The sequence below is a fragment of the Lissotriton helveticus genome, chromosome 6 (assembly GCF_964261635.1).
Source record: "Lissotriton helveticus chromosome 6, aLisHel1.1, whole genome shotgun sequence".
In the NCBI taxonomy this organism is placed as follows: Eukaryota; Metazoa; Chordata; class Amphibia; order Caudata; family Salamandridae; genus Lissotriton; species Lissotriton helveticus.
In genome coordinates, this window is record NC_136067.1 from 753,521,906 (window position 1) to 753,535,093 (window position 13,188).

Here is a 13,188-nt window from a genome sequence, read left to right on the forward strand (position 1 = left end):
TGGCAGGGTCAAACCCCAAATACAGCTTGCCATAGAAAAAAACACCGGCCAACTTGCCAGCAATAGTCGTAGGTGAAAAACCTTTATCAATGCAAATTAGAACAAAACTCAGAACTCCCTGCACAGTGTCCTGTAGCTCAAGGTGCATCAGTTCCGAAGAGCATCCCGAAACCTCACAAAATTCGCTCCATGCCAGCATTTAACTCCTCCTGGTGGACTCGGCCAATGACTTCTCGTCCAGTACAACAACTCTCACTCTCCCCCGGCCCAGATGCCCGCCGGCAATTCTATCTTGAACTTCTCCGCTCCTGGCGCCAGATGGCAAAAACAATTATACTGCGAATGAGACAAGGAATCAGCTATATCAACGCTGGCCCCCGGGACATGGTTTGCCTTGAACACAACATTAAGCCACAAGCACAGCAATATGAACCTCCTCAACTGATGCAACACCCTCAAGTCCCTCACTGATTTCCCTTTCACCAGATCCACCACAGTCATTTCGTCCACATGGAAAAGAACGGTCCTGTTCCTGAACTCATTTCCTCAAACTGCCAGAGCTACCAAAAGTGGAAAAAACACCAAAAAGGCTATGCTTCGTCCTTGACTCAACCAAAGGGGCGGCCACTTTTCCACACACCATCTCCCATCCCAGAAAAACCCAAAAAACCAAAGCCTTGGCCGCAATCGAGAATATCTAGACCTGCCACACCGTATTCTCCTCCAAAACATCCAAGCACACACGATTGAATTACTCCAGGAAAGTCTGCCAAACATACAGGTACGCTCATACGCCCAAGGAGATTCGCACCCTGTAGTGCGACAGCACTACCACCGACATGGCCATGTCGAGAAGCCTGCAAAAAGTCCTCCCTGTCCTTACCACCCTGCACACAAAGTTCAGGAAGCCCAACAATTTCTGAACTGCCCTCAACTCAATCTTCCATTCCCCAGACACATGCAACAGAAAAACCTGGATCTCATCCACTTTCCCCTGTGACAGATAAGCCACCCACCTCACTGAGCCCAGCTCAATGCCCTTGAACGTCAGTACAACACTACCCTCCTTGATCTTCTCAATCTTGTGCTAAAGCCTCAAAATTGCGCAACTCCTGGACACAGTCCCCTGACTCTCGAGTTACAACAAACAAAGAATTATCAAGGTAATGAGACACCCCACAATGTCTACTGTTTCTGCTGAAACCCAACGGCAAAAATGTACGGAAGAGGTCAAACAAGGCACAAGAAATGGCACAACCCACTGACAGCATTTTATCCACATAGTTGGCACCCCTAAATTGCTTTCCAAGCAAAGAGAAATCAGCAGGATGAATGAGTAGCCAACGAAAAGTGGACTTGACATTACACTTTGCCATTTCGGCCCCCCGCCCACACCTCTGTATACAGGGAATGGCATCATCTACAGAGGCATTCAGCACCCTGGTAGTGTCCTCCGCAATGAAATCATTGACAGACCCACCCTCCGGCCAAGATAGGTGGTGAATCATTCTGAACTCTCCTGGCTCATTCTTGGGCTCCACTCCCAATGGAGAAATAATCAAATCCGCCAAGGGCCACTCAAAAAATGGACCTGCGATCCTACCCTGCGCTACCTCTTTGTCCAGTTTCACTGCTACCACTTGAGGAAGTTCCCTAGCTGACTTCAAATTGTCCACCCACCTACACTCCCTCAGACCCTGGTACCCCATCGAAACCCTTCAGTGAAACCCCACTTCAAACGCAAAGCTGCCTTCCTGTCAGGGTAAACAGAGAGCCAAGGTACCAAGGCCTTCAATTAACTGCGGTAGGTGCCCTTAGCTCCAGACTGCCTGTGGCCCCTAGCGGCATTTCACTGCTCCACAGGCCTAGCCAGAATACTACATTGTGTGATGGCGTGGGGTCCTCCACACTTGGAAGATTCATGTTTAAACTTAGAGGGATGTCGGGAGCAGAACCCCTTGTTAAAGTTACAGTGCACCCCAGTGATTGGTCCAGATGGCTTCTGTGCATATCCCACTCCCTGTGGAGCGGGACAAACCTTATAGGACTGGTAAACCATAGGCAGGCCACTGGCTGTATGCGTTGAAGCCGAGGATTGAGCAAATGCATCTACTGCTTCCAAAGCTCTGAATTAACCTCCCCCCATGGCTTATCCGGATTGAGGCTGATACTGGCTCTAAATTCCTTGTGATAGCTCATCCAGGCAATGCCCTCAAAATGCATCTGCCCTTGCGAATAATGTCCACGTACAGCTGCGCAATCATCGTATCTAAATGACGCCCACAATATATTCTAGCATAAATCAAGAAGGCTGAGGTCCAATTATCCATGTTCATGGGCACCCTCAGTCTCCTGGTCAACTTCCATTCATCTTCGTTGTATCTCTCCTTCGCCTGAAAAGGTGTTTGAAAACATTGAAATATTTGTGCATCCAAATCCTATTCTTGTTTTTTGCTGACAAATAGGACCCCAAGGGCATTGACAATCCCATATGAGGCAGCCTCTTCTTATGTTTATCCTCTGTGTCATCCTTCCCTCCTGCCTCTACTTTACCATCCGTTTAAATTCTGGTACACACCACCTGCTTTTTATAGCCCCCCGGTGCCACCATTGCGTCTGTCAGCACGGTCTGCAAGAAATTCACCACACCATCCCGCACTCCCACTGACCTGCAAAGCTTACACTTTGGAACAGCAGCCCCCACAACCCATGCTGCCCACCAATCACCTTTACCTGGCAATACTTCACTGCCCACAGCCTTTTTTTCAATTCGTCCTCTGCTGCTCCAGTGCTGAGTTGGTTTGGCACTCCCCTTGACACATGAAAAACACCAACTTTGCTGGTTCTCCTCTCCGTCTTTCCAGGCCTCTCCACGGACTCATCCTCATCATCTCGTACCTCCCCTTCCTCCCTTTCATTACTCTCATCCCCATATTCAAGGATCAGCTCTGCATCACCCACTGGCTCTTCACACACGGGCTCCTGCACCACTCGTTTCTGCCATTGCACCCAAACTGAAATGAACGATCATCTGGCGTGACTCCTTGTGCAAAAGCCCTCGATGGAGAAAAAGCTGCAGTGGACCCCCTGCTGCTACAGGCCAGCATCCTGGGGCTGCCCTGAACCCCGCTGGCATCACCACATGTCTCCCAGCCCCTGTCACCGGTCTTCAGCCTCCTTCCCCCACCAGGCTGCTCCAACCTGGGGGGTCCCTCAGACCCATGAGCCATACTGGCTTCTGCCCTACCTACCTCCTGTTCGAGGTCCTCAAGGACCACACCCACTGTTCCTTTGTACTGTGGCCCTTTGGCCTCCATCAGGATGTCGACACTACGCGAATCCCCCCCCCCCCACAGGGACAAGGGTGGACGTCCTCTCCCTGGCCTCACACATCCAGGCCCAGTACTCCTCTGTCTCTTGAACTAACAGATGCTGCTCATGAATACGTGCCTTTAGGTCTATTCCCTGCCACTTATTTGCATGGGGGTCCATGGGAGCCAAAGGTTCCCTTTTCCTCACTGGTTCAGTTGTCCCTCGTTCATGGCATTGAATGCCCCCTCTTACTCAGACCCCTTCACCCGCGGCCCAAGTGTGGCCAACTTGCATTTCTTTACCAGAGGGCCCAAGGGCCCAAGGGCTCAGCCATCTGTCCATTATGTTTCAGATGGGGAACCTTGCCGAGAGGTCTACAGGCTCATCTCCCCCTGAGAGTTCCAGGACCTTTTTCTGTCCTCTGTGCGTAGTGCGGAAACGTGTGGCCTCCGCATTAGCAGGCCCTGCCCCCCCACCCGTAGGCAAATTTGCTGTCTCCGTGGCTGACGGGAGATGCGCTGGGAGGCTCTTCCTCCTGCCCCTGTGCTAACTCCCACCGCAGCGCGCTTCGTGCACCTGCCACGGCCCACTGATAATTTACTAGCAGAGTGGCTCAGAGAGGCAAGATGCTACCACTGCAACTAACCCGCCCAACGTGGAACGCGTCAGGTGCTGCATCTCGACCCAGGCCTGGTCGAGCACGCCAGGCCTGAAAAGGCCGGCCCAACCTGCCATACCCTGCACCGCCATAGAATGTCTGCCAGCGTCATCCAGGCACGCATGGTAGGCCTCTCTTAAACTGAACTTCTTCTAAAATTCTTCTCTCCCCTCCCTTTGGTGCTTGGTGTCAGGAAGAGGCTGGATACTCCTCTCCTGACACCATTATAGACCCTTTCCGAAACCCACCCTTTCCCCTAATACACCTATCACCACCCTGTACTGCGGCAAGCACAAAGCACCCATAAGGAAGACTGGTCTGAGACCTTCACTCCCCATGGGGGCCGACATTGTAAATTCAGGCCCAACATTCTATCCTTGTCTCTATGCTTAATGCCTTTGCTGTATTTTGCTGCATTGTTCTTCACCTTTGACACCTGCATCATAATTAAAAAAAACATGCTTAGCAGCAGCACGTCTTTTTTTGCAAAGCATGCAGATGGCGACGTGCCACCTGTTTGTGCATCTTAAAACACCTCACACCAGATAAAAGGGCTATAAGCACAAACAATAACAAGTTATTGTGGTGATGCTGGATGAGGTGCATACCCGTGTTAAATAGAAGATTCTTTGGAATCTCCCAAAAACACATGATGTTGTTGTTTATGTCACACTATCCTCTGTTTTGTTTTGGAGACATATTTTCATCATCTATTGCACTATTTTTGTTGTAGGTTGATGACTTGCATGCATTGCCTCACTGATAGCAACACTACGCTGAACACATTTCAATACATTTAAGGATTTGCAATAGTAGTGACTTAATATTTCTTGTTGTGTCTGATTTGGCAGTTTGGTTTTTGGTCTAGCAAAGTAATTAAAATGTCTCCTCTTTTCAACCAATGGCTGAATAATTTTAAGATCTCTTTATAAATTCCACATTATAACAATAGCAAGAAAGGCCACTTCTTATCATAAAAGCCTACAAAATAGAAAGACCCTAAATATATGTCATGATTGCTCCCCCCGTGGCATAACCTTTAACCTCAAGGGCATTATGTGTATGCAGGGTCAAACCTCAGGAAATGCTGATTTCTACAGACAATTAGTGCATCACTCTATTGTGTGAATTATAGAGATTTCATACAAGAACAACTTTTATGCTAACTTTAATAGACATGGCCTGGGCAAAAACAAAAGTCTAAAACACTCTTTTAACTTCAAAAAGGCAAAGGCAATTCTGTTGTTTGCTGAGGGTTTTTTCCGTAATGTTATTGTAGAGGTAAAATGCAAAGTGAACCAAGATGCACATTTTACATGCTGTAAAAACTGTGGCGTGCAGAGATGCAGCTAATTGTTGCTGATGTATTCACAAAGAATTCAATAAAAAGTCACCAATATGATGTTGTGATATGTGTGTACGCAATTGATGAGGCAGATCTGGAACTCCAATGTTTTACAAATTTCCCTTGAATGTGACAAACTGAGGGGCATATAACCAAGGGTGGCGATAGGCAATTATCGCCGGTTTAGCGTCCGTTTTCGGCCGCTAAGCAGTGATAATTCTATCGCTCTATTAGCAAGCTGTCGCTGACTGATGTTAGCGACGGCTTTTAGGCGATAGCGAGCGGTTTGGGGCCCGCTTTGCATGTCAGCGATATTTATCGCTAATGACATGCAAAGTGGGTGTACCCAACCTGTTAGCGACTGAAAGCAGTCGCTAACGTCGCTATCGCCTATTAGCAAGGCAGGTGTAGCAATGGAAATATTCCCGCTATCGCCAAAAACTAACGCCTGCTCAGACCAGTTCTTAGCCATGTTATCCAATGGGAGGTGGATAACATGGCTAAGAGCATTTTGTCGCTAATGCGTGAATATCGCTGTATTCTCAGCGATATTCACGCATTTCGCCACTATCGCTGGATATTTTAGCACAATGGAAAAAAACATTGCTAATAGCATGTTTTCTCCGCTAACATAGTCAGCGATAAAAAAACGTCTCTAAGCCTATTTAGCGATAATTATCGCTACTTGTTGGTAATATGCCCCCCGGATCTTTGCAAAATTGCATGCTAAGGACCAGAACATCAATGCAACGTGCCATTCGCATTCTGTCTTCTTCGTGTAACCTGACTCTGCTTTGGCTTGAGAAGAAGCTTTATTACCATATATGATATGGGCCCTAGCAAGCTCAACTTTCCATAGACACCTTGTGCTAAACCCGTGGATTAAGTGCCTCCATGGGGGCAGGGCAACTTTGCCTCAGTCTTGGGATATTGTACAGTAACATTTGGAAAGCTAGGCAATTCAAAAATGAAACTGCTGCACAGTTCAGCAGGGGAAGCTACTGTTTGTGCACTGGTTAGTCAGTACAAATGTTGCTTTTACTTTGGTCATTGCAAAGGATGACGTAATTTTACCAGCACCAGGAAAATGTACACATTCAGACTATTTGGCGTGTGTAAAGAATATTTTCTTAGTAATTGAGGATAACCAAACAAAATAATTGTAAGGAGACAAATAGATTCAGGATGTTTTTGTTCCGGAAACAATTCGAGAGATGACATGGCTGTGACAAGACGGCATTCTGTGAAATGCGAGCGAGCGCTGAGGGGCATGCCTGCTCGGCGTACACACACTGATCTGCTTTAGCAAAGCCCTGTTGCTTCCCAGTTCAAAGCAGGCCAGAGACAAGCCTGACAGAGTGGTTGTGACTGCAGAGGTTTAGTGAAGTGACCTGAAAAGACCCCTGTGTTGTGAATGGAATTGGATTAGGGCCCGGTGTTAGAAGTTCATGCTTACATGTTGAGCTGCGCGGTCACGAAGTTTAAATATTGTGACACATGCGATCAAAGGACACTTTCCTAATTATGTACATCACAATGGATCATGAACGCGGATGCAAAAATCACTCACACGGCGGAAAGAAGGGCTATAGAGGAGGCCGGAGAACAGATCCTGGAAGACGATGGGTGGCAGGATTTGTGCTGCATCATGGGAAATTCAAATGAGATTCCTGAGAAAACGTGAAGTGCCCATGATGGGCTCAAAACAAGGCGCACTTTAACGGACTGAAGAGCGGATGCATAAACAAAATACTGTGCTAGCCTATCATCATAGTTCAGAAGATTTTTTTAAAGTGTCCAATGCAACTTAAGGGAAAACAATGTGCATAGGAAAGAAAATAATTCTGCAGATTTTGCCTTCCAGGGGCACTATTGTGAATGTCTTCAGAGCCCTTGCACAGATATAGAATGGACCCATGCGCACATGTTAGCTGAAACTACACTGTCTTTCAGTACATGCATTACCGCCTTCAATCTACGCAGCAGGCAAGAGCTCCAGAAAGAAATTGGAAATACAGCGCAGGAGATACCGTCCCATGGGCCTCATTTATGTCACTTTTACGCCGCCGGTGCGTCACTTTTTGTGACGCACCAGCAGCGTAAAAAATTTGCCTTGTTGCACCATATTTACAAAGTGATCTAGGTAGATGCATCACTTTGTAAATCCTTGCGCTACATTATACCTACGCGAGGTATAATGCATGCAGGGGGGCGTTCTGACGCAAGAAAGAGTCATAGAAGTGACGCAGTGAAATCTATAAGATTTCACTGCGCCATTTCTAGGACACAAATGCGTCAATTTCTTATGCCTGCCTCACAGCAGGCGTAAGACTGACGCAGGCCCTTTCACATGGGGCTTGCCCCATGTGAAAGGACACATTGCTGGAGTTGCGTCACTTTTGTGACACACTCCAGCAATGCGTCACTTTTGCGCCTACAGATACGTCAGAAATACTGACGTATCTGTAACTCCTTGCGCCATGATGCGTCATACTGTAAATATGACGCATCATTTGTGTCGCAAGGAGAGCGCAGTGAAAAGTGACGCACCGTTGTTTTTACGCAGCGATGCGTCACTTTTCATAAATGAGGCCCCATATTTCCAAGCTGTTGTGTGTGTGGGTTAGGAGCTAGAAAGTAAATATTAATGTATGCAGTGATTTAAATGAAAACAAATACGTGGAGGTACTCACCAAAAATAAGCAGTGGACTGGAGGTGAAGTTTGAGACTGGGCTATATTTTTTACCCTTCTAAGCTTTGTATGAAAAAATATGCATGCACTGTAAGAATGTCTAACCATTTATATAGTACTTGCCAATAAGTCCTTAATATTAACCAAAGTAGCCTTTTTTTAGCAACCTTACAATAATAAAGTAATGAGGAAAAATAACAGCAAGTTTCCTAAAGTTTGCCTTGTAGTTTGTTTGATGTGTATCTTTGATGTAGGATCATGAATCACTAAACTATATGACAAATATATTAACTTGTGACCTGCAGGTAACACAATGATCTCTGCAGCCAAAAACAGTAACCAACTAAGTTCTCTATATAAAAAACAAATCTGTGATCTGCATGTCTCATGCTGTGCGTTACAGCAGGCACATTGATCCTCTATGCAATTTTATGTTCAGTCAAACCTTTGATTAGAAGAATGCACACAGATATTTCCAGCAAGTGCATTAACCACCAGTGTTATTAAAGAGTCATTGTACCCAGGAATTTACTGGATACCAAAGGTGTCTGTACCAAGTAATATTTCGAAATACAGCATGATGTTATGAGTTAGGCAAGGCAGAATACATTTGTTATCACATTTGTCTCGTCAAATTCTTTGGGGCAGAGTTTAAAAAAAATAATTACGTTCAAACTTTGCTCTTTGCGACTGCGCCCCCTTTCTGCTGCAAACCCTAGAGTTGGCTTCATGAGTAGCTATTTTTAAAGTAAACTTGCCTTGAAGTGTGTCAGCCACTTACAGGTCAAGCCAGGCTTAAGCCAGTTGCTGGGCTTTGGAACAACTCAAGGTTCTCCTGGAACTTCAAGCCCAAAATGAGCTGAAATGTAATGTGGCTTCTGCGTGCTGCACTCGCTGTACCCTTATGCACAAAGTTAAAAACAAAACATTAACATCTGGCGTAGAAAAAGGAGAGATAAATAGATACTCATTTAGTGGCTGATATATACACAAAGTGAAACAAGAAAGCCTGGGATAAATACTGGCTTCTCCACTTAACCAAGCTCTGTGATCTCAGGCAAATATTTTGTTTTACAAATCTGTCTTTTTCTTTATTATACCTCAATATTGTATAATGTGACCTATTAATGTCAAAGCTGTAACATGTTGCAAAAAATATGTATTTTATTATTTTGAAGAGATCTTATCCTATTTTAAGTGATGTTTGTTGGATGATTTACATTCAAACAGTTCCAGGGTTCGGCTCATGCAACTTCTCTTAGAGCCCAGCCAGAGCCTTGGCTCGGTCTCCCTGTAAATTTGTTGGCTTCCCCACCACTAAATTTGTCTTTTGAATGGTACACCTGCTGCATCGTTTGTGCACATAGCTGACATTTTTGTAAAAAGATAAACAAAATATCACAAAATCATCAGAGCACATCATAAAAATCACAAAATTATCTATAGAAAAGATGGAGATGAACAGTTAACAAACATCCCCTACATGCAGTATCAATGCATTTGCCCCCTTTCACACACACATGCCCCCTCACACACTTATAAGCCCATTTCAGGCTCTCTGAATTACATTTAGTTTCATACAAGCACACAGTACAGTACTACGTTTCATTTTCACAGTCATACCCATGCTTGCAAACTCACACTTTTAATACTTTTACTTCCTGGCCCTCACACATTCTCTTTCGCATGCAGTGCCCGACAGTGAAGGCCTTCAAAAATGTTAACAGGTGCAGTACAAAGTCGGGGATCGCATTTTGTGCGAAGTATGTATTCGTATATTGAAACCCTTTCAGAGACTACCACAGGCGTGTTTCATTGCTGGAAATCACCTACTTTTATACCAAATGTTTATGAATAAAATACACACCAAGAAGTCAATTCTAGTTCTGCAGTTTAAAAAGTCATCTGATTTAAGTCTAGAAGCAGGGGTTTTCTTTCATGCAAATCCCTTATATTTAAATTGTTGATGGGCAAAGATTTGCCAGCGTTTAAAATAATGGGCACGCTAACAAGCTGTATCGCCCTGAATAATGTGTCCCACACTCGCTCGCGCCCAATCGGTTTTTTGGACACCTTCGACCCCCTCTGAAAGAGACCCTGCAGCGATGCTCCTCCTCTCTTAACTTCCAGAGAGGCACACACAGCTCTCTGTGTTCTACTGCAAAGGAAATGCAGCCCTGGAGCTTTAGAAGCAGCTTAGCCCAGGCTTCAGCTCATTTTCAAAGGTGCTTGAAACCATGCAGAAGGTGCTACCAAGGATGGAGCTCAGCACCAACAGCATAAAAACCGGGCCGTTATGAGTACCGGTACTCTCCTTGTCAGGGGAAAGGTTCTGGTACTCAAGGGCAGAAAATATAAAAGTGTTGGTACTCAGTACAGGTGAGTACCGGCCCATTTAAAGCACTGCATGTATGTGCTGCAGACAGGTACGGCCTTTGTTCAAGATGATCTACATTGCAAAGATGGTGGAGCAGTTTTACCCTTGTCACTATTAACTGCTATGACGCATTCCTTCTCTCTGCCAGCACTAGCACACAAACTGCTGCTTTGGGCCAACGCAAGCACCCTTGCACCATAATACAAGGTTGCCTGCATTGCAGACAGGATTGTCCCAATACTATGAGGCTTTTATCTATTTCTACATGTGCTGTAGAATGCAGCACATGCAATTATTTTTTTATTTTTAATGAAAGTATGATAACAACTATTGTTTAAAATATATATGTATATATTTATTTTGTGTGCAAGAATTAGCACACACTATGTAACCTATCCCCTGTGTATAAGTGCCGTTATAAAAGTGCATTACCATAGTTAAGTTGAATGTAATTTGGAAAGAACCATGATTTTTGAGCAGGTAAATCTGGTTAAAATTCAGGGAGCCATATTTATGAATCTTTTGTGTAGTCCTTGTGTCACGCAAGGTGACACAAGGACGAGGCAAAGGCTTCAGTAATATTTACCAAGCCACACATGGCCATTTTGCATCGCTAGGAATGTAACGCAAGACAGCTGATTGTGCTGCATTATGTTACATTTCAGCATGTGACGCATTCCTTGGGTGGAGCATGGGCATTTTCTTGCAACCACCCATGGATTTCACCCATGGATTTTAGCACATTCCCAGATTTACAAAGTCTGCTAAACATGGGAACTCGTCAAAATGCTATGCCTTCCCAAGTGAGACGTAACAAGAAGAAATATCTTTAGTTCTCCTCCTTATTTTCTCATTCCACATGTGGTGTATTCTGCAGCACACATTTTAAGTTGAAAATGCCTCGAAGGAACATCTTCCTGCGCAAAAACATTCCTGCCTGTACCACAAACACTTTTGCACTATGGTGTAAGGGTACGTGTGTTGGTGCTAGGCTGCAGACAGTGAACTAGTGCAAGAAAAGAGCATAAATGCTCCATATCTTTAAAAAAAAATGGAGCATTACTGCTCTCTCTCTTTCAGCAACTTTCCTTTCTGTCCTACATTGCATGACTGTTTAGAAAATGTGCCGCAGGGTTTTATGATCATAATCGTGATGTAAATTGCCCTGTTTGGGAATTGCTTGGTGTTAGAAATGGGGTAGCGTGGTAAAGAGTGGGCGGGCCAAACTCCAGAGGACATGTGTAAAGCATCCACGCAGTACACACAGGAGACACACAAGGCACACTCCCAAAAAGAGACGCTACACAAGGTTGCGTCAGAATGCCTTTGGTATTGTGTCAAACATACAATAGTAACCACAGTAGTCTCTAGACTGCGCCAACTGGCGCCAAGACAATATTTACAAGGGGATTATTTACGTGGCAGGGCCAATCAGGCCACTGCCAGAACCATTGCAAAAGGACAAAGGATAAAGGTAAGGGTGAAGAATAAAGGTGCACTCTATCATTAGATATATAACTGCCAGGACCTTCTGGCTAGATCCCGACCTGGGCGACCCTGTCAAAAGTATCAGGCCTAAACATAAGGCATCCTTATTAGCATGAAGCATAAACAATGGGCCCAGAATACACGTCAGGTTAGCATATAAACACATGGGGCGAAAGCCTGGAAGGAAGAACACATTAGTCATCTAACAGTAGGCATGAAAACTCTAGTACATTGTGCATAACGGTATTGGCATAATTCACGTGGACATAGACATGAAGCACCATAACATCCGTGTTCAGCATCAATCCCCTTTGCCGTAGGCCAGGAAGGAAAACCAGCATGGCATACCATTTGGCAAGAACTGCATGAGGCATAGAAACAACCGGTACTGACAGGAACATAGGCGTTCGGCATGAACATCAAGGATCCTCATAGGCAACCACCTCTGGTCTCAAGAGCATTAGGCACAGACTCACCAACGGGCACACTAGGGGAAGCAACAACACATTTGTCGTAAATACATTAGTGTAAAACCTGCATAATCTCATGCAGTTGGGAAACAGGCATCAGGAGCATGAATACATTAGGCATCAAATCATGAGCAGGGGACTGAGTCCTAACATAAGTCCCATCCTGCATTGGGCAAATTCCTGGGAGCTCAGGGGCATCAACCTTAGGGAAAAAAAACGTTAGGTGCATTAGTATAGATGCATCACCATGGGGGCATGACGGCATGAAACATCACCAGTGGTGCGCAAACATTAGGCAGAGTCCGTCTGCATAACCACATTAGACTGGGCAGTAAACATCTGCGCCTGAAGTGTCAACCATATTCATGTGGGGCGCTAACCACTAGTCTAAATCAACATGGGGCTACACACATTAATATAGGGCACATTCACATGCGACGAAAGCAGTAGGGGCAAATAGCCTATCATGTATTAGGCATGGATCCCGAGGCAGAAAACCCCTACACATCCAAAACCAGCACTTAACCCCCTTGAGCTGCAAGTCATAGGAAGTCCCGCAAACATAAACGCTATGGGCACCAACCGTTGCCACTGTCCACTGTCCAGCGGGGCAGTGGTGTAAAGTTAGTCCGGTATTGTTGGCGGGTGGGAGTCCCTCTTCTGGGGCTCTATAATTACACAATTGCTCCTAGCGTTGGAGCTCCCCTCGCTCTAGCAGGGCAGCGGCGAAATTCCTTGCACGGGGGCTGGCACCGGCAATGTGCCCCGACTCACCCCTCACCTCCGCACACACAGCCCCACTCACCGGCAGTCCAGGGCCTCTGGCCGCAACCATCTCCCCTCTT